General features: G+C 39.9%; 1 long non-coding RNA gene across 1 annotated transcript in view; it reads left to right on the forward strand.

Moving 5' to 3' along the window:
* Nucleotides 1–23,147, forward strand: part of LOC118160392 — a 153,249-nt gene that overhangs the window by 115,527 nt on the left and 14,575 nt on the right. The gene's annotated exons all lie outside the window — the stretch shown is intronic.

Consider the following 23,147-nt stretch of genomic DNA (forward strand, 5'->3'; position numbering starts at 1 on the left):
AGCCAGATTGTACGTTGTGACCCTCCAGCATTGTAACTCTGAACATTTTTTGGCATAGAAAAAAACTCAGAATAAAACCAAATTGGTATAAAACAGATTTGTAAACAGAACTGCCCCCTACTATTCCTCCTCCTATTTTTTTTTCCCCTGACAGAGTGTGTCTTTGTCAACACAGCAAATTTCAGTGGCATTCAATTTGCACAAACTCTGCACAACATCCTTTGCATCCCAAGGAAGTTCTTCTGACACCCTGCAACCTGGATGTATGCTCCTGGGTTATTTCAGGAGTCTCCTGTTCACCACATCTTGCCTCAGATTCCCTTCAGACTTTTTTCTCTCACTCTTGGCTTGCTCTTTCCTACCTCACTGTAAAAGGTTCCTACTGATGCAAGCAGGCTCCATCTTCTCTATCGCAGGAACCTTCTCTCTCTGCTTCAGAAGGCTGCAGTTAACTGCATGGGCAGGGAGCCCTCCTCCCAGCCACAGTCTTCCTCCCAGCAGCAACCCCACGAGGAAAGACAGTCTTTTTTTCCAACAGCAGACAAGGGAAGGTGAGCTGAGAACAGATGAAATGAAACCATCCATCACAGTGTTTTATGTCTGACAAGCTGAAGTTTGATCATTTCCCTCTTTTTAGCATGTACAACATTGTGGGAAACTTGCTGGTTCTCTGAGCTGCAGTCAGAGGAGAGGCTTCAAATACTTCTGGAGGATCACTGAATTGACACAACAATAAACTAAATCTCAAGACGAAAGTAAATATTTCCCCAAATTCCTGAACATACTTCAGTATTCTACATTTTGCATTAAATTAACAGATTAGCAGAGTCCCCAAATCCAGTCTGAACTAATCAAGCACAACTGACAACTGCAGTAAAAAGCCATCTCCTAAATCAGCCTAATTCTTGTTACTAGATCTTAAAGGCCCCAGCTAAGAAGCCTGAGTGCACTGAAGACATTGTACAACCACACAGTAAGAGACAGTTCCTACCTCAGAAAGGTTGCCATTGAAATGGATGAAATATTGTCAAGCATAGCACTATTACTCTCTGATAGAAAGACTGAATTTAACTGACACACTCCTTAGCTCAAGGTCAGGGAAGGACTATGACAAAACTGGAAGCTGAACCAAAATCTTCTGAGTCCCAGGCTAGTGCCTGAGCCAAAAGACTATCCTTCAAACCATGCAGAACATTGCCATTTGTTTTCATATGAAGTGCTCTCTTTCATGCCGGTGGTTCTCCCGCACCTTTTCACATGCCATTCCATCTCTGCCACAGAGCATTCCTCCTGTAGGTGTTCTTCTGGCAACGGAGCAGCTATCAAAATAAGCCAAGTGCATCTACCCTCTCTGTAAGCAGTTTTCAAAAGAGAAAGCTTTTGATAACAAAAATCTGCACCACCGAGTCCTGCAGAAAAGGAAAACAACACAGAGAATCCTGTCTATCCCTCTTCCATCCTTTTTCTTTGCTTTCTACAATCTTGCAATGTCAAAGCCTGTGCAAAGATGAAATATTTGGGGCAAATTTAAAAAAGAAAAAAAAAAAAAGGAAAGAAAATCAGAGATAAGTAGTAAATAGATTTTACTATGTGATTCTCTTCTGCTGAAATCATTCCTCTCCAAAACATAAAACCAGAGTAAGATATAGCAATGGTATTGTTTAACATCATATTTATCTTTCTCATTCTGATAATCTTTTAAGTGGTGCATATGTCCAGATAGAGAGTGTAGAGTTTACCTTTACTATCAATATGCTAAAAAAAGCATAATTGGCTGCCAGAATCGGTTTCCAAAATAAAGCTGATATTATCAGAGAAAAAACATGAGGGCCATTTAATCCTGGCTGACTTCTGTATTCCTTCCCCTTGATGTGCCCATTCCATAGAAATATTAATGAATTCTTGCAAGTGTAAGATATACAGTATGAATTCAAGACTAACACAGCACATAGCTTCTCGAAATCAATACTGAAATTCATAGTGTTACTTCCATTTAAAACATGGGCAACTGTGAAATAGTATTTGCTAATCAAATATTAAATCATCCATTTTTCCTCATAAGGAAGGGACAGATGTTTGTTCAAAACAAGTCTAGTTGCAACTGGCAGAGATAAGAGGAGCATTGCTTAAAGAATTTTTGGGGAGGCTGAAGTAATGAATTTAATTGACTAGTCTGCATGCCTAACAAATATTTATCTTCGTCTCTCATAATTGCTGTAGCAGGCTTTCTGCCTATGAAGGAAAGCCTCAAAAATGAATATAGGGAATCTTGACAGGAAAAAGTTTTATTAAATAAGAATAAAAAAGAATGCACTTCAGTTGTTTGTAGAATTCTCATTTGTTACGGAGAGGCATGTTTAAAAGGAATATTTTGTGAGTGAAAGCAGTCTTGAAAAATGTGGTTATATCTTTTTATGTCAAATCTGTATTTACAGGCAAAGCAATTTGTTTGGTATTCTTATATTGATTTAGGAAGAAAGGGCAGAGGTTTTCAGAGGTGATTAAAAATAACTGATCCAGCAACTATGTGTGGTGCTGGGGAAAATGTATTAATCCATTAGTATCATCAGAAAGAGCTATAGAAGTCAGAGGAAATGTTGGTCATCCCGCTGTTTTTCAGCTCTAGCTTGCTAGTGACACTGTTACATCAGGGACGAGGCCTTTCATGAAAACGCAGATGGCAGCAGGGAGGGGAAGCAGTGCAGTCACTAAATGTGCTGACAGAGGGAAGGACAAACACGGGATACATACTGATGGCAAGTCCAGAACTTTGTTGCTCCAAAAATGTCAGGTTAGAAACCTATCTCTAATTAATCAGGATAGAACATACAAAGGCACTACTTGCAGCCAAGGTTGTGGTAAAATCCCAGTTGTAGATTAAACACAGAGACATTAAAACAAAACCAGTCAGGATCTGGTTAGCTCACCCTTCCCAGCAACAATGTACAACCAGACGTTTACTTTGTGGATTTGATCATAAAACTTAATTTAAATTCTAGTTGTAAACAGAAAAGCTATGGTTTCCATGGTTTGGTCTTTGCTTTAACCCAGCAAGGAGCCCTGAATTTAGTAAAAGATAGCATTGCCCTTCCTGAGATCTTTTTCTAGGCTTTTGTAGACCTGTCAACCAGTGTCCTACCCACCTATGTGGAGCAACTGGAAGCCTTTTAGCTTTTGCTATTTGTTAGATTTTGAGCATCCAACCCATAGCAGACACGACCAATCTTTCAAGGTAATTGTGATGGTGAACAGTCAGTTACCAACCCATAAATTATGCAGCCCCTTCTGTATACAATAAAATCTGAGCATGGTTCAGAATCATGAAGTCCATCCATGGAGCGCTTTCAAATAGAAACAAGGTAGAAACCCATCGTGCAAATCGATTTCTGTAAATGCATCAACTCCCCCTCGGCATGGTGTCCCAGGGGACCCTGATGGGACTACTCCATTTATTTTTGCCAAATCCCATATGCTGCAGGCTCTGTTTAGCAGGAAGCAGGTCACAGGGTCCATCCCTGTCCATCAGCATGACTGCAGGGAACTGTGACAATGGGACTCAGCTACATCCCAGCGCAAGCACTGACTGGCCTTTCTACCAGGCAACGTCAGAGAGATTCAGCTCAGTGGCCCGGGAAAATAAGCAGTAGTCCTGGCTCTCTGCCAGGAGTAGGAGAGACAATGCATGTAGGATTTTGGTGAAGCATGAAGAAAACTAGCTGCATGCCAATCAGCCGTTTTGACACCTTAGACTATTATCTATTACCCTATCTGAAAGAATAAAGAAGAATTCTTTTCTACTCTGTCTCTCTCCACTCCTAGTATGCTAATGTGAAAGCTTGGTGCATCCCTATTTCATTATTTTCAAAAATGGCAGAGCAAATGAAGAGAGAGATGAAATCTGAGATTTTTAAGATAGTAATAGTTTCAATAACTTGTTTCATCTGGACTTTCTACAAACTTACATAGCTTCTGTCTCTATATGTGTTATCAGTGACATGGTATATGATTAACAATGCCAAAAATAACTGAGATTAAGGAGTGGTTGATATCGTTGTTCTCCATCTTTGTGATAAAGCTTGGTGAGATGTATTAGTGATTAGTAAAAGCGTAGATGTTGGCTCTGTTATGTACAAAATAAAAGTATTCCTACACAAGAAGAGGAACCTAGGGAAATTCATAGTGGAAAATTCAAGTGGACAATCTGAAATGTGTACACCAGCTTCCTCTTCCAAAAAGCTGAGCATAGCAGTGCCTCAGTGTGAAATGTCTTGCACCTCAGTGAAAACCCTGAAGAAAGCAAGCAATTGAAGATGGGCCCTGTGCCAGCTTGAAGGCCAAGAGGGAAAGTAGCTAAGGTCAGCCCACACAGTGTGCTGAGAGCTAAGCAGCAAGAGCTAAGCAGCAAGAAATCACAGGCAAGGAGGAAGTCTTCACATAGGGCTCTAGGAAGTACCTCTATTTGCTGAGGTCTACCTGCAAGCTGCTGTAATTGCCAACATCTAGATCCTTTCCTGCATGGAGATAAGTGAAGTTCACTACTGCTTTTTAAAATGTAGACAGGGAAGAAGGGTGCTGATAGTAGTACCAAGTTTTATTTAAATGTAAGGATGTTTGTCAGAGATATTGCTACCAAATGTCCAGATGTGAATGATGGGTATGTCAGCATTTTTCATCAGAGGTTTGCTGTTGATTTTAATTTGAACTAAGTTTAACTTAGCTGATAACTTTCCAACATAAACTTAAAAATACTAAACCTTGTATTCTTTTTTGTGCCATGGTAGTGTTTCAGCAGGAGAGGTAGCAGTTGTCCTCAGATAGAGCAGACACTTCCCCTTCTACTGCTGAAGAACTGACCTTCGCATTTCTGTGCCGTTCCTTATATTTCAGTCTATGATTTCCACTTCTCTCTGTTGCCATTTCTGTTATAACCAAGGATTCTGTTCCTCCAGCCTTCCTCTCCTTCTCAGCAGCAGCTGGCTCATAATCACCCTGTTTTTAAACTTTAGTGAGAAGAGGTTGGTAAGCTGCCTCTAGAGTGATTTGCTCTTTAGGAGCAGATTCTGGAGCCCTGTTCTGAGGAAATCAGTAGCAGTCCTACACCAAGCGTGGTATCTTAGCTCTTCTGAATCAAAGCCTACTTGTCAAAATGTTACCCTCTTTTTCACATACTACTGCTTTTTGGCTAGTTTAGTAATCTGTTCTTTCCTCCCATGCCTACCTGGTATTTCATTTGCTTTTGTTGTGTGTTGTTGCGGTATATCTGATCTGCAAATATCAGCGGAATTCATGGTATTTAAACCACTGCCTGAGTGATGCCATTCTCAGCAATGTTCTCCAGGATTTCAGTGTTTTCATTATGTCTTATTTTAGTAAATGGCTTCTAGCTTAGGTCAGTCACTTTTGACAAAATGGGATAGCAGCTGGAGTAATTATTTCATTTATTTTAACATACAGATGTAAAAGAAAAAAAAAGGCTTGTTTCAACCAATTTTTGAGTGATGAGACAACATGCTCATTTTCCTTTTTAACAAGAGACTAACAAAATCATCAAAATGTACAGATTGTCAAGAGTGATGTTTCATGATTACAGATTACTACAACCTTTCTTCTTACTGCTTTCCTCCTCATTTGCTGAAGGATTCCTCTCCTTCCTAAAACTAATGTGAAATCAAGCAAAACAAAATAGGTGCCTGTGCAAACAACTCCTTTGAAAACAATGGATAATTTGTAGGAGGAGACAAACCTTCTGGACGAATTGTCTGACTTTGAGATGAACAGGTCCCTGGGGGTGTTTAAGGAAAGGTTGGACGTGGTACTTAAGGACATGGTTTAGTGTGTAATAGTGGTGGTAAGGGGACGGTCGGACCAGATGATCTGGGAGGTCTTTTCCAACTTTAATGATTCTAGGATTCTCTGCTGAGCTGGGTGTTGGTCTGGCTCAATGGCAGAGCTCAAAGGATCATAAGAAATGGAGCCTACCTCTGGCTGGTAAAACCAGCGCTGTCCCCCAGGCCTCAGTTCTAGGGCTGGTTCTGTTCAAACTTTTATCAATGATCTGGATGCAGGAATGGAGTGCATCCTCAGCAAGTTTGCCACTGATACTAAACTGGGAGTTGACGTTGACTCCCTGGATGGTGGAGAAGCCTTTGCAAGAGTAATCTAGATAGACTGGGTGATCGTCAATGGCATGAAGTTCTTGAAAGGTAAACGCCAGGTGCTGCACCTGGAACAGAGTAATGCCAGACACGGGTATATAGGGGAAGACAAGTGGCTGGAGAGCAGCTGTGCAGAGAGGCACCTGGGGATGCTGATTGACAGCAGGTTCAACATGAGCCTGCAGTGTGCCCTGGCAGCCAAGAGGGTAAACTGTATGCTAGTGTGCATTAAACACAGCATAGCCAGATGGTCAAAAGAGCTGATTCTCTCACTATGTTTAGTGTTGGTGTAGATCCACCTTGAATATTGTGTGCAGTTCTAATATACGTGATATCTCCAAGATATAAAAAGGATGTTAAGGTCCTTGAAAGCATCCAGAGAAGGGTAACAGAACTGGTAAAAGGGATGGAAAGCATGTCCTGTGAGGACACCTGCATTATCTAGTCTGGAGAAAAGGAGGCTGAGAGGTGAACTCATTGCTCTCTGCAACTTCCCGAGGAGTGGAAGCACAGAGGGAGGTGCTGGTCTCTTCTCCCCAGTAACCGATGACAGGATAAAAAGGAACGGCACAAAACTGCACTGTGGGAGGGCCAAAGAGGCACTAGGGAAAATTTCTTTACTGTGAGAGTGGTCAAACACTGGAACAAGCTTCCTAGTGAGGTGGTTGATACCCCATGCCTGTCAGTGTTCAAGAGATTTTTGGCTAATGTCCTCAATATGATATAACTTTTGATTAGCCCTGAAAAGGTGAGGCAGTTGGACTAGATGATCGTTGAAAGCCCCTTCTGTTCTGTTCTGTTCATGTCCTTCAGGGCTTGGGCTAGGTATATTATAGTAACTGAAATCTGGATAGATTATTCGTTAATAAGTAGTAAACCATTAAGGGAAATTTTTGTGGGATAAGGGTTTAAAGTATAAGTTCTTTGAGGCAGGCTATTTCTTCCTATATCTTCCATAACATTTTGGTGGTGCATACATAAAGACATTTGTATAAATCCCAACATGATTTTTTTCAGGCTTTTGCTAGCAAATGGTCTGTAATGTGCCTCATGCTGGTTTGCTTTTTAAAAATAAAATAAATATTTTGAACTGACTTTGATCTCATTCACTTAACTGTTTTGAACAAAGTGTTACTAGGATATTTAGGACACGGATTTACTGTCTGTGCATGCTTTCTGTAATGACCCAGTAGACCAGAACATCTTCAGAAGAGCTGTCACAATCTATCAAGTCAATGATCTGTGAAATATAAATTCTCTATGGAAGTTGTTATGGGCCATTAAGTAAATAATAATACCTATTTTATAAACTCTATATTAACTTTATATTTATTACAGAAGATCAAATTGATATGATGAAATAAAAACCAGCCTGAGCCGCCAACTAAAACTTAAACCTCTCTGATACTGAAAAAGCTTCTTAAGTTTTGTTACACACATTCTTTTGTAAGTCTGTAGTGTAAAATGGTGCACAATTGGTGTAAAATTCCAGAATACCCAAACAGCATTTTTCCATAACATTTTCTGTCTAGCTTTGAGAGCAAAGTCTTTGCCTAAGCTAGCCTAGATAAGTTAAAAGAGTCTCTTCCACTGGGATGAAGGAGAATTTTCTTGCAGTGTGCACAAATTTCCAAAATACAGCAATTAACAAAAGTAATTGTGCTGAATTCTTTCTGAGTTCCCCAGAAGGCATTCATTTTGAGAGTTCCATTCCAAGAGCTATATTGGACTGTTTGAAAATATTTAATGTGGTTTTCCCCAGGTGATACAGGGTAGAACTCTGATCCCCATTTCAGAGAGGAAAAATCCGAAGCACAGAAGTTAGGATTCATCTCTCCTAATATTAATGATCTAAAAGTTGGCACTGAGCCAAATAGACTCTCTTTATAGTCTCAGAAAGAGAGAAACATCCCCAATGGCAGGATTCAGCCTAACAGCAGTGTCTGAAGCATACATTTATGTTTCTGTTGAGAACTGTTCTGGATCTGACAAAGCTTGTTGTTTCCAGTCTGTTCCTCCAGGCTACCTTGCCAGTAAACTGGTTTCTACTGGTGGCTGCTTCCTTTGCAAAGCCAATTGCTTTGCTCCAGAAGGGTTCCACAGTACAACCCAACACATAAGGTTGAAATCCAGAGACTCTAAGTTCACGAGCAAGGTCTTTAGACAAACATTACAGTGTAAGAGGGCTCAGGATGTTTGGGGTTGTTTTACCAGTCTGCTGATAGGCAGAGGTCAGGGTGATAATGCCAGGGTCAGGGTGATAAATGCCACCCAATATTTATCTGAGATAACACTAATCTTGAGTAAACAAATAAACTGGCTATACCAGGTTGCATGAGATATCTATGCTATTCAGAATTGTTAATAGAAGGTTATTTTATTTATAACTTTGTTTGTTTGTTTGTCTTGCCTTTTTGGCCAAATGTGTTCAAGTGTGATTGAGATATCAGAAATCTGTATTGGGTAGGATGAGGTTTGAAGGGTCATCAGAGGATCCAACTAAGTTTGAAGCAACCGTAGAAAAAGTTAAGGAAAAAATAGGCAAAGCAACCACTAACACTAACAGATTACTACATTCAGTTTGTATTAGCAGTTTAATGCAACTGCAGGATGAATTAGCTGAGTTACTTTTAGTACTGGGAAGCCTTAAAATTTCTCTGGGACCCAAGGTCCAAAGAATAACAAATATGATACCAGGCTTTACAGCAGCATAGGGACCCTTAAACTTTATTATTTTCATAGACTAATTAGTGGAAACTATAAATGATGCATATAAACATACAAAAACATCTGACCTACTTGGGATGAGTCATTGTGACTTCTTTAAAAGGAAGTTCTTTGAAAACCTTAGTCTCTTTTGATGAGGCTAGCAAGCATACATAAGGATGATCTTATTAATATAGCCTACTTTAACTTTCAAAAGGCTTTTAACAAGGGCTTTTAAAGAACCTAAGCTGTCAATGGGTAAGAGAAATTATCATGGATAAATAATAGGTTAAATATGGGAATGGAGTCCAGGGGAAAATGGTCAGGGGAGTTCAGGAAAGCTGTCTGTATCGCTCACCATATTCATAGAAGTAGAAAAAGGGATGATCGGTAGTGATGCTACAAAGTCAAAAATGTTAGTCAGCACAAGAGTAAACTGAAGAACCGCAGAATGATTTTGCAAGATGGATAGACTAGACAATAAAATCATAGATTAAATTCAACATAAAATGCAAAGGGATATAATGGGGAAAGACAGTTGAGATTCACATATGAAATGGTAGACTCTGAGCTGCCCATTACGGTTTATGAGTGAGATCTAGGGTTGTGGTACCTATAAAAAAGTAGTCATTTTTCATGCTGTGTAAACATTTTTTTTTATATAGTTAATTCTTTTTGTAGCCTTTTCATGAACATATCAGATGGCACTGCCAGTTCGAAAAATAAATCATTACATCTTTCCATCCACAGTTGATAATTAACAGCACATAACTTGGATTCCATTTAGAACATGACAGATTACAACTAAAATTGTATAGTATGACTCATCAGTTGATAATTAGATCTACCCCATCATACAGTACCTAAGGCATGTCACCATAAACTATAATGATAAAGGAAAGAATGACTGATTTCATGTTTTTGGCAAACAGAAGCTACAGATTTCTAATATAATCATAATAAGGAAATCAATAGGTTTCTCTTGTATATTGACTTATTTGTGGATACCTTTCTTTTATGGTATCTTTGTATACCTTTCATTCATATGTATGCATTCTTGATGTCTTTTTTTTCTTTGTATATTTGTTTTTCAATTTCCCCTTCAACTTCCTATCTTACACTTATATTTCCCACTAGAAAAGAAAGATAAATGAGATTCAAAACAAGAGCTATGGCTTCATTATAGACAGTTTTTATTTTTTTAAAGACTTACCAACACACAGTGCCAGCAAGAAATCTACTGCCAGAAACCATACATGATTACAAGTATTGCACTAAGAGGAGAAATTGCTGTAGGTGCTGTGTTGAAATAAGGCTGGAAGTGTTAAGGGGTGATGTTCTATCTTAACAGAATCTGCATTTAGACCTTTATTAATGAGAAGTACAGAAGAATTTAAATCTTGGGTTTTGGTTTCAGGCATTGATTGTCAGATTGCAAGGTTCTGCATTTGCTTCTGAGAAGTGGGGTGGGAACTGTGACCATAATCCTGTAAACATTTTGACACATATTTGTCTTAGTAAGTTATGTTTATCTCATTAGCACAATAAAACATTTCAAATAATTAAAAAACATCCATCTTTTTGGGTGCAAGTTTTGCAGGTAAGTACTCCTGTCCATATTAAAAGTGAAATAGTTAAATGATCAGTGTATTGAAATACTTCAGCAGGGAAAGCAATTGAACAGAGGAATACTTAACCTTATCATCAACTATGTTACATCTGATTAATGTAACCAATATTAAAGTATGTTATACTTCTATAAGTATGAATAAAGGTGTCCAAGGATAGGACTTCACTCCTACTTTCCTATGCTTACTAAGAAACAAATTTCATCTCCCTGCATCAGTCTTAATCCTGATCCACATATTGAGTCCAGTAGGTCTGCTTTAAGCAGCAATTATAAGCACATGCTTACCTGCCTAGAAGAAAGGAGCCTTTGTGTTTGACGATACAGTTCTCTGATCTGGTTGCAGATTGCAAGGAATATGAAGGATCCCTTTACATCTCACAACTAGCAGAAACTGATAGCTCAAATGCAGAGTCAGGGGTTTTGAAGGATGCAAAGCTTATTTTCATAACTAACCTTCAACTATAATCCCAATACAAACTTAAAAGATGTTTCTACACATTAATAATACTTTAATCATTCCCAAATGCAAATCAAGATGCATAATTTTTCCATAAATCAACACTGTTATATATTTTATGAAACTCTGTGTTCAATGCTATTCTCTGGAAAAACTAATTAAAACTGTCAGTTGATAAAGTTAACGAATGGTAGTATTTCCCATGTAACACTTACTATGAAATATGTAGAAACTAAATCTGGTACCACAAATATACTGAGAAAATCCACAGGTCAGAATTAAGGTTATTCTGTAATGATGAAATATGCATTCCTTTTATGCAAATGTGAGTAATATATGAATAATATATGTTTGTTATGTAGGCAATGAAAAATTTATGATGTCCTTTAATATTCACTGCTTGAGTTTTAAGTAGTTTGCTCTGAAAATGATGTAATAGCTAAGTACATCTGTGTCGCTTAACAACCTGTGTAATTTCTGTTAGGGCTGCAGTCACTGGCAAAGTTTAGAACTGTTTTAAAGACCTGCAAAGATTTGGTGTGGGGAAAATTTAAATCTGATAATTCATTTGGGATGTTTGGAACTTTTATGAAAAATTCCCTGAAGAGCCTCACTCTTGAAATAATTTAAAATAGCATGTATTCTGCTAGTATTAGCGAATTCCTTTATATATCTGACACCTACACAAAGCTGTAAAGATCTGTTTTTGTGTTTTCTGAGGTTCCTCCCACTGGTTTAGTGCTTCAGGGCTGCTGCAAGCAGCATCGTCTGTTCTGGCAGCTAGGCAAGGGCAAAGCAAATTCTTCCTCCTTGGGCTGGTATAGTGTGTCTTACTAGGTATTGTTTTAAAACATGCACTGAAGGAAATGGAGACTTTCTCAAGAAGGTAATGGTTCGAAGGTTTGCTGGCATATAGTGTAGCAGATTACTGGTGGAGTGCAGGCATCTACTCCAAATCAGAGCCTTGAGTGAAAACAGAAGGAAGTGGAAAGCATATTCTCTGCCTGTGCTTTCTTCCTAGTAAGGAAGGGCTCTAGGACTAGTCCTTTCTTTGTAACAGACTTCAAACAGGCATGAATGAAAGAATGAATGAATGAAACCTCGTAGCTACTCAAATGGGAAAGTCGCTGGGCTCCCTGCAAGCTCCCCGAGACCTAGTACTATAAGCCATGACAGCAGGGTGTGGAGCAGCTCAGCCCCTGTAACAATCCTTCCCCCCCCCCCCCCCGTTTTTTTTTTTTTTTTTTTTTTCAGAAGGAGAAAGAGATCACTTCCTTGAAAGCTAACACATCCTGTTTACACATATGTCTTTGGGAAACAGCCTAAATGAGTAATGGTTGTGAAGCAAAGCAATGAAGCACCTTTAGAGTGCTTTAAATCTGACTTCTCTCAGACTAACACGGGAATCCACAGAGTCTACTTTATCTCATATGGTAAATTTAGTCCAAAATGGACTTTTCCATGAGGAGAGGTCTTTTTGCTTGTTGCGTTGAAGATGACAGTAGCATCCAGCTTTCATCTGCAGATCCTGAAGGGCCTTACAAAAGAAGGAGGCATCACAATCCCCCTCTTTGGATGCACATGCAGCTTTAGGAGTAGGATGGCTTTGGGAGAGTGGAAGGCCAGCCTTAGAGACAGGAGTAGAGAAACAGACTGCAACAAAGCTTGCAGTCGCTGTGAACACTTTAGAACGTGGTTCTAAAAGTTGTCGGAGAAACACTTTGGTTCCTTTTTGAGTTTTACTTCTCCTATAAACAGAGTTTGGAATGCTGAACAACTGGGCTATTTGTAACCCATTGGAAATGAATGGCTGCAGTTTGCAAGTCCTTGATCATTCAGTGGGTCGCTGCTTACAGTTACTCACCAGGGTGCCATGTGGGCTGCCTAACAGGAAGAAATCTGGGGGTTCCTAACACTTAGGAAGTCAGTGTAAGATACATGCTGAAAACACTCCTTGTTAGCCAGCTTTTATCAGGCTGATCACAACTGCATTTTTTTTTCTTCCTTCTTGTATTCACGTTGCCAGATGGTACTAAAAAGGAAAAAGAGGAAATGAATCACTCTCTCTAATAATTTTCATTGTTGGCCCTGCCACTGCATGCCTGCTTCATTTGGATGAATGTTCCCCGGGGGGGAGGGGGGGGGGGGGGCTGGCAATCACCAAACTTTTTCAGACTCATCTCGCCTTCAGCCTGACTTATTGCAACTTTTCAATACTTAAAAGGGGGCTTATAAAAAAGATGGAGATGGTAATTTTTAATAAAAAGATGGATAATAGGACAAGGGGGAACGGTTTAAAACTAAAAGAGGGGAGGCTTAGATTAGAGGTTAGGAGGAAATTCTTCACTTGGAGGGTGGTGAGGCACTGGCACATGTTACCCAGAGAGGCTGTGGATGCCCCATCCCTGGAGGTGTTCAAGGCCAGGTTAGATGAGGCCCTGGGCAACCTGATCTAGTGGGTGGCATCCCTGCTCATGGCAGGGTGGCTGGAAATGGTCTTTAATGTCTTTAAGGTCCCTTCCAACCTGAACTATTCTATGGTTCTATGATTTACTGGTCCTGGATTCCACAAAACTGTTCTGTCTGGAGGTTTGCACACTTATGCTGCAAATAAAAGCAATGGCTTAAAATTTTCTCCTGCATTTTCCTCCCATGCAAGTCTTGATGAGATGTCTGACTTAAGCACCTGTTCCTGACCGAGGCTTGATAAACTTCCTCTGGTTTTAATGCTGTGAATTCTAAGGGGACAAGTCATTTTTCACGCAGCCGTGGATGGAGGGAGACCATCATCTGAACACTAACAAAGATACTGAGCAGTGCCTCTGTTGTTAGACAGAAGGGCTAGCTATTGCTGCATAATAGGAAGCATGGTTGGTGGCTTTCCTATATTCTTAATATTTACAATTGCAGCAATTATAAAACTTGCATGTATAAATTAAAGCCAGGCAGCTATCCATTTGTAGCATCTTTTAACTCTCTTGGTGTTATTTTGTTCTTATTTCAAATGTGGAAATACTGAAGTTGATACAAGGGGCAAAATTAAAACAATTACCAGACCCTCTTAATTCCCTAAGCACTTAAGCAATAAAGTTGCACGTCAAGAGGAACTGAATGAACCAGGCTGTACCCATTAACCTCCAGAAAGCACATTTCGTAGCCACTTGTAATAACAAACAGAAAGCTGCAAGTAGAATTCAAAATCAGCATGTGAGACTAATCCCACTCCCCAAGAACAAAGTGGAAGTGTCTCAGGTACTTGAGTTGAAGTCTGCATCACAGCAGAATACAAAACTACCCAAAAAATCCTGTCTGTCCTAGCACATCCTTGTTCCACCATCCTCACATGATAAAGATACAAATCTAGTACTTCTCAGAAAGTGTTTCTTAAGTCCTTGCCATCACAGGTTCTCAGCCTAAAATGTAGTTGTACTGTTTGTTTGATTTTCTTCCTTAACAGAATGTAGTCATTTGGGAAAGGGTTATTTCCCAGTTTGTTACTGCTTGTTTGTTACTGTCCCCCTGTTACTGGGATCTAGAAGTCCCAGCAAAGACTGAGAGCAGCCAGCAAGCTATATATGCTGTGGCAAGCGTTGCACAGTTGTGAGATTCCTGTTAGAATGAACTTGTATGTTCTTGTGTGATTCCTGCTTCAACAAAGTTGTATGTTCTGAGTAGAAGAAAGAAAAAAGGATGTTATCTCAGTTTCACAGGCAGGGACTTCACAGAGGCCAAAGGGCTGAATCTGAAACTAGAGCCCTTAAGTCTGGTGGCTTCAAGATGATCCTCCCTACCTATGTTTTTAGCCTCTTGTTTTAGCCAGCAGTTTCTCTGATGTCTCAGCTGCCTGCAGCTTCCTGGTTAACAAGGTCAGGCTCCTTTGGAAGCATGCCGGGGTGTAAGTGTGTGGGGTGTTCAAACTGTTTTATGCCTAGGTCTTCATTCCTGTTCCACCCAAATGAATTGATAAGCCCTTGATATGAATGTTTCAGCTTGGGCATGTCTAGAGGAAGAAGATGGTCTGCAATATTCAGTAACCTTATTGACATTTTTCTGACACTTGCTATTAAAATATATTAGGCTCGGTATGTGTATGCCTCATTTACTCCTTCTCTCACATGTTCACTTGGTAACAGTTTCCAGCATATTGTACTCTTGTGTGCTGTTAATAGCTGTAAATCTTTTGACTGCTTCAGTGATAGCCAGGGCATTTGATCAAAGTTTTCTGCCGGTGCCTACTAAAGAAAAAGACCTCAGTTACCAGGCAAGGGCCCCATTCTTTTGCTCTTCATAGCAGCATATGATGTGCTGTCTTAACTACTGGTCCAGACAAGATATGTTGTTTTGGGACTTTTGAAGTGGAGCTGAGCAACTTTGCCAGCTCTGATGTGGTAGTTTCCTGAGTAGTAGATAAGATGAGACTGAGAGCTCTGTGCTGTTCCCGTTATCTCCTCTTGTATTCCTGTTGTGTACTGGCAGTTGTCCGGCTGCATTTGCAGACCTGCTGCTAGACTGAGTGCAGCTTCTCTAATGCCTCCTTAGCCCACAGTGGCTGACTGAGCCCCAGGTCATTTAGCTAAAACATGCTAAGAAGCAGAAAAGAGCCAGCTGTGTTTTTCAGCTCTGTTACAAAGGTTTCCTGCTCTTTAGGTAGCTTTCAACCCCCCTAACTCTCCCCTCCACCCCCTCAAAAAAAAAAAACAAAAACAAAAAAAACATTCCCCATATATTTTAATTTGCTTTAAAAAACAAGAGCTTGACTCAGTCACATTCAGCTGCAGTGGGCTAATGTATAGAAGTGACAAATAATGTCTAATGTGTTCCTTATTGTGCACATGCCTCTTTGAAAAGATGAACACGAGATAGTTTGAATATTGTATGAGATCAGGCACTGAACTCAGAAAAACAGAGGGCTTTTTCCTCGCTGAAATTCAAAGGGGAGACAGTTCAGAAAGCAAGTCTTATGTAAGTGTGGGAGAAGGAAAGAATGGGAAGTGGGCTGGAATTGAATTTAGCCGTGGAACGAAGTACTTGAATAGATCATCCTCTTCTCTTTCTTTCTCCACAACTCATGAATTTCTTTCTTCACAGTGACAGTTTTAAAGCTGCTGCTGCTGTGAAAGCTGAAACAAGCAGCAGAGAGCAGTACCGAGCTGCTTGTCTCTGATGGAAATGGTTGCCATAAGGACAACTGGTCTACAGAAGCAGAAATCCCAAACACGATGATAATCATCCTTTCTGGTTTAGAAGCTGTTCTGATTGTCTTGCCTTCGTGTAACTGAGAATATGCCTGAAAAGGAGAGCTGAGGTAGTGCTGCAGCTTGTCAACAATCTCCTTGCACACCCGAGCTACTTCCTCTTGGGATGGAATCAGGCTTTGCTTTTCATCAGATTACTCCTTGGTAAAAGCTTTCAGAGTAGAAAGGAGGTGAATAGTAAATAACTAAAAGGGGAGGGAATAAAGCAAAAGAGGAAAAAAAAGGAAGGTGTATTTTAATTCAAATGTTAAATTGCCACTTACAGAGCCAATTTTTTTGTCCATTTTAATGGAAAGCAATCAACAGATGTCATTAACTGATGAGGCTGCCTTCTTTAAGATCAAGGCATTTTTTAAGTGGAACTGCTGAACAGTGTGATATTCTTTTAAACAAGAGTTTTGTTTTTCATTAATGAAATAAAAATCTCCAGGGGAGGAGGCCATATAGAATGAATTATATATTCCAGATTTCATAGAAATGATTTAGTGCTAGCACATGCTTTGTGCCTCAGATGGAATAATGAATCTCGGGTGATTTAGTTCAAATGGCATTTGGGACCATGTCTACTTTCCAGGAGTGGGAGGAGGGCTGTTCATCAGAAGCAACAGCAATTTTGATTGTGTTTATTTCTTACCTCCCCTCAGTATTCTGTCTCCATATGTTCCCCCTGTGCTATATAGCACCACAGACAGAGAAAAAGAAAAATAAGATGCTTGTATTTTGCTTGTCTGCATTGCATTTGCTCCACAGATGAACTATTTCCCATGAGAAATTATTTTTCACAACTCCCTTAACACACACTCCCAAACTCACTGGCTACCTTCCAGTGCCAAAATACATCTCAGGTTCAGGTATGTAATGAGTCTGGGTTTATACTGATTGTATCAGGAGGTTGTACACTCCATTAGAGAAAATCTTCCAGACACCCAATATGATTTTAATGTTTTAGTTTTCCTGTAGTTAAAGAGCATAAAAAACTACAAACTTGTGCCTTGTAAGCTCCAGCCTCCTCTTGCTATCAGGTAGTTGGGGATTGTCCCCTTCCTTTTTATTTTTATTTATTTATTTATTTATTTATTTTTCCCCAGAACAGAGAATTCAACAAATCAGGTGTGAACTTACCAGTCAGCTGTCTCTTCATCTGTTTATCTAGATGTTATGCTCCTTGCACTCTTGCACTTGTGTATTAGAAAGGTAAAGGTGATATATTTGTGAGAGTTTTGATAGGATTTGGTATAGATTTTAAAGATTTCTAAGAGCTATATTTGTAGCAGATCCTGTTGAATGCAAATGTGTAGGGAAGCAACTGTCATGTTTTATTACAAACCTTTACAAGCTATCATTTTACAACTTCTCAGTTTAATAGCTAAAATTACACACATTGAGACTTCATTAAGCCTAGCATTGAGGGAAGGGCTAGATGTGGTAATCACCCTAACTATGGGCTCTGCACAGAGTTGGGATGTCAGTATCTTGGCTTTTATTCTATACTAACAGAGTTCTGCAGCCTTCCCCATTGTGAAGGTGAATGGTGAGGCGAAAGGGAGTTCTCCAAAGTCATAGAACAGCGGAGAAGAAACAGACTAGGAGATTCCTGGAAGGTACGGAGGATGGATAACTTACAGACACAGGTGGTGAAGAAGGAAGGAAGGAAGGAAGGAAAGAAGGAAGGAAGGAACCGACTAGGGAAGGTGCCCTTCTTGACTGGTTGTTTTTTAACAAGGAAGGTCCTGTGGGTGATGCAACAGCTGGAGGCTGTTTTGGGCAAAGCAATCACAAGATGATAGAGTTCATCTTTGAGAAAGCAAGGAGGGTGGTTACCAGAGCTGCTGGTTGACAGAGAGAAAAAGAGTTTATGACCTTCGGAGAAGGGGCAGGAAACTCAGGAAAACAATATAGATCTTGTAAGGTTGTGCAGGAAGAAAATCAGAAGGGTCAAAGCTCAGCTAGAACTTGGCTACTGCAGTAAAAGACAGTAAAAATGTTTTTATAAATACATAAACAACAAAAGGATTAAGAAGAATATCCTGCCTTTATTGGTTGTGGGAGGAAATATAGTATGGGAGATGAAGAAAAGGCTGAGTTATTTAATGCCATCTTTACCTCAGTCTTTATTATTAAGACTAATAGTTCTTGGGGTACCCAGCCTGCTGAGCTGGAAGACACAAACAGAGCAGAATGAAGCCCTTGTAGTCCAAGGGGAAATGGTTAGCAACCTGCTACACTGCGTGAACACAGACAGATCTAGGGGGTTGGATGGGATCCACCCAAGGGTACTGAAGAAGCTGGCAGAAGTAGCCACCAAGTCATTTTCAACAATTTACCAGCAGTCCTGGCTAACTAAGGAGGTCCCAGTTAACTGGAGATTAGTGAATGTGATGCCCATTTACAAGAAGGGCAGAAAGGAAGATCCAGGGAATTACAGACCTGTCAGTCTTACTTCAGTGCCAGGGAAGGTCATGGAACAGATCATCTCAGCTGCCATCAACTGGCATGCACAGGACAACCAGCTGATCAGACCCAGTCAGCTTGGGTTTATGAAGGGCAGGTCTTGCTTGACGAACCTGATCCTTCTATGATAAGATATCTGACCAGCTTAGTGGATGAGGGAAAGGCTGTGGATGTTGTTTACTTGAACTTCAGCAAAGCATTTGATGTCTCTTCTGGAGAATGCTCATGGCTTAAATGTACTGTTCAGTGTGTATATAACTATGTGGATGGCCAGGCCCAACGGGCTGTTATGAATGGAGTTAAGTCCAGTTGATGTCTGGTCACAAGTGGTGTTCACCAGGACTCATTACTGCGAACTGTTTTGTTCAACATTTTTATCAATGGTCTTGATGAGGGGATTGAGTGCACCCTCAGTAGGTTTGCAGATGACACCAAGTTGGGCAGGAGTGTTGATCTGCTTGAGGGTAGAAGGGCTCTGCAAGCCATCTGGATAGGCTGGATTGATGGCCACATGCAGTTGTATGGAGTTCAACAAGGCTAAATGCCAGGTACTTTACTTGGGTCACAACTATGCAGTGCAGCAACATAGGCTCAGGGAAGAGCGGCTGGAAAGCTGTGTGGCAGAAAAGGATCTGGGGGAAATGGTTAACAGCTGGCTGAACATGAACTGGCAGTGTGCTCAGGAGGTCAAGAAGGCCAGTGCCAGTAGCAAGGAGAGTTTTGTCTCTTCTCAGGTGACAAGTGATAACAGGGTAACAATGCCAGGGAATGTTTAGATTGGACAGTAGGAAGCATTTCTTAATGAAGTGGTCAAGCATTGGAATGGGAATTGGTGGAATCCCCACCCCTGGAGACATGTGGACGTGGTGCTTAGGGACATGGTTTAGTGGTGGACTTGGTAGTGTTAGGTGATGGTTGGACTTGATGATCTTATGGGTCTTTTCCCACCTAAATAGCTCTATGATTCAATGAAAGTCTGCAAACAGCAGGGAAAATTGAGTCACAGAGGCTTGATGTATTCCATTCATATTCATAAATAGTATTCAAATTTCTTTGGTCAGCTCCTCTGTTGTTCCATTAATGTCACTGCAGAAGAAGGTCCTGTCTGCAGCAGATGAGAAAGCCACTTTGTTATCTTATAAAGTGGCTTACGTCTATGTCTATGCCCTTCCATGGCATTTCCCTATTGGCCAGTCTGGTCTGACTGTTCAGTGGCCCCCTTGTTAAGCGTTGCTCTGAGGCTTAGTTAGGTAACTTGCCTTCACTTTGCTTTGTAGTCACATGCTCTTTAGATACTCTGTGCTGCCAATCACTTAACGAAATCCAGCAACCATAATCTCCAGCATGAAACAAAATAACTTGTTTTATCCAGATAAAACCCAATACCTTCAGAAGAATCTATGTGAACGTAGCCCTGGTTTGTATTTAAATTAATATCTTGTCCTGCATTATTCTATTTCAGAAAGGTCAACATATATTTCCCCAGGATCCAGAGTTGAGCAACTGCCACCTGCTCATTAAATGAATCACTGATGTTTATGAACATTGCATTTATAAGCTGGGTCTTTATACTATACATACATGCTTGGAAATGAGTGGCAAAAGAAATTGCTTATAATTCTGCATGCATTTAATTTTGCAAAAGTCAATAAGGTTTTACCTAAACACAATGTGTGCCATCTCTCTTATGCTTCTGTAGCAATAAGCAATACATTTAGGTATTTTGAAAACTACTGGAAACATAGATGAGTTTTCTGTTGGTTTGTTTAGTTTTTAGTTTCTGAAAATCTTCTCTGGGATTTTTCTGTAGGTCAAGTGTAACGTTCTCTGAGCATCACCACTTGATTTCCAAAGCAGTTTCATGTAATAACTTTCCTGAAATGCAGAAGAACTCTCTTAAAATTACACAGAAATAAAAGGCAAGCCTCTAAGGAAGATTAAGCTCTGCTCCAAGAAAAGGCTAGAAAACCGAGAGAATGCCAATTATAGGTATATAATAGAGGTATAGGAATATATGAAGAAGCAGGTTGTGTATGCTCAATAAGACCAAGCTAGAAAGCAATATATGCAAGTATTGGGAAGAACTGCTTAGAGTGAATAACAGAACTTTACTGAACTGATTTGAGAACACTTAGGGTTGATTTTCCCACTCCCTTTTTTAATACAAATGATAAAATATGCTTAGTAAGCATTTCTTCTGAATAATGTTTGTTCTTGCTTTATGTCTTGTTTTTTCTGAGCATCCAGGAGCTTGTCTAAGAGTAGGGAAGCATTTCTGCCACACCATAAAAACTATTGTCATGTGCTTAGAGTCAACGTTAGTTCATTACCTGACCTTCTCACTGATCATTTGTTTGGGTTTGGCAATCTGTATTTGCTGGTATGATGTAGCAACAACAGAAAACAAAATGATCAATGTTACTTCAGCTGTCACTTTCTTGTAATTCTGCCAAAAGTCATATTTTATAAGGCCAGGAGTCTGACCAGCTCAGGATTCTGTCTCTATCACTCAGCAGCCATTGATGAGTAGGACAGACATTACTTTCCTGGTAAACTCTCTATACTGCATCTGTGTGTTGATTTCATTTTCTTGAGCAAGAATATTTTTGATGAAAAAGAGAAGTGGTGCCATACTGCAATGACTACTGCAAACTATCAGCAGCAATTTTCACGGGGTGTTAGGACAAAGGAAATCTCAGACCTAGAAAAACCCAACCTACAGTCTCTCTTCTTTGTAGCAAATCACAGCATCTTCATATGTTACGTGAACTGACTGAGAAATGTCTCCATCATTAAAAGGTAAAAGAAGGTAAAGACATTAAGAGAAAGTAGCATATGCTGTCCAAGAAGCAATCACTAGCAATGCTGGTGCTCTTCCTTTTTTCATGCAGAGTAAGGAAGTTCTGTGCTAGCTGGTGTTAGATAGCTTAAAACACCGTATCTTCATAAGTACAATAGTGAAGGCGTAATCCATCAACCTTGCTGGCTTGGTTGCTTTGTAACTTTGAGGTCTCTTGAAAGTGACAGAGCCTGGAGGATGGGCAAGATGGATATTGTAAAGGAAGAAATGGGGTGGAATTGATGGATAAATCATGATTTAGAAATGTGGCCATCTGCTGCTGTTCACTTTCCTGTGCGAGACTGCAGGTAGCTGGAGTTCTGATGCTTGGAGAATGGAAGGTATAGATGTGGAAGCTGAACAGGGTCTCTGAGTAAAGACTGGCTGTCTTCAAGGTTTCAGAGCTATTTCTTAGTTTTATCTCATTCATGCACTTGTTCTTGATGTTAGTCTGCGCCTATGGATGTATATATACACACATTTATATAAAATAGGATTTTGCTCAAAGGCTATGTACATATATTGAGAAATAGACATTCAAATAAAATCTCACCGTTTTATTCATAGTCTTTGTGCCCCACCCCCTAACAAAGACTCAATTGCTTACTAGTTTCCAGACTGAATCTATAGCTTTAAGTAATATTGAATCTAAATCATTTTTTCCCAGTAACAGCAATATGTCATCTGAATGTAATGGTTATATTGCTGTGGTAATAATACAGTGTGCAAGTCCTGGTGTCTCCAAAGCCTGAAATGTTTACCTGCAGACAGAATGACAATTCTCTATCTAATCCTTCGTAATTAACTATAGAGGGATTTAAGCAGTCATCAAATGCCTATCTTAAACCATTCTGTGGGTGGCTTCTCTCAAGTGACTCATTTTCCTTAATCATGATTTTCTACACAAAGGACTTTTCCACATTTTTGCAATAGCATGTCAGGGTATGCTGCACCTACTTGTGTACCTTTGTCATCTAGGATCTCCATTGCATACATATGGTTTGTGTTGTAGGTAGCGAATGAAGGATACATTTGGTTCGTAGGGGAGAGAGAATAGGAATTTGACCAACCCTCCCCTCTCCTTAATTTTTGAATAAATAAATAAATAATAAGAGGAAAAAATCTTGGTGTCTTTACAATGACTGGAGTGGGCTTACTCTTTTCACCCTGGAGTGGCCTGACAGTGCTGCTGACCTGCTGTGTGAATAGGGAGACTCTGTGCTTAATTCAGTGCTTCACTGATCCTGGCAAGATGTCACCAACGCCTGTGGATTACATGACATGCCCAGAATATGATGCAGAAAAGTTTGCTTTCTTCAAGTCTTGTATGTTATAGCTAGAGAGAAACTAAAAAAAAGCTTCACATTTTCCTTAACGACTTATCTCAGAGTTGTTCTGTATTTTACAGGAAGTCTATTAGATCCTTTCACAGTTCTCAACACCTTTGTTATGCTCCTGACAGACTGTTCCATTCCTCGCTTTCAAATGCCTTCCCCCATCTTCAGGTTATTGTAGGGTGGCTACTGCGTATTTTGTTGAGTGACTAAATGCAGATCCCTTCAAAGATTATGCATGTTCCTCAGGTTGCTGGAAGGGACACTAATGAGCAATATGTTTTTTTTTTTTTTTTTTTTTTTTTTTTTTTTTTTTTTTT

This window comes from Oxyura jamaicensis, chromosome 1 (assembly GCF_011077185.1).
Source record: "Oxyura jamaicensis isolate SHBP4307 breed ruddy duck chromosome 1, BPBGC_Ojam_1.0, whole genome shotgun sequence".
Taxonomy (NCBI): domain Eukaryota; kingdom Metazoa; phylum Chordata; class Aves; order Anseriformes; family Anatidae; genus Oxyura; species Oxyura jamaicensis.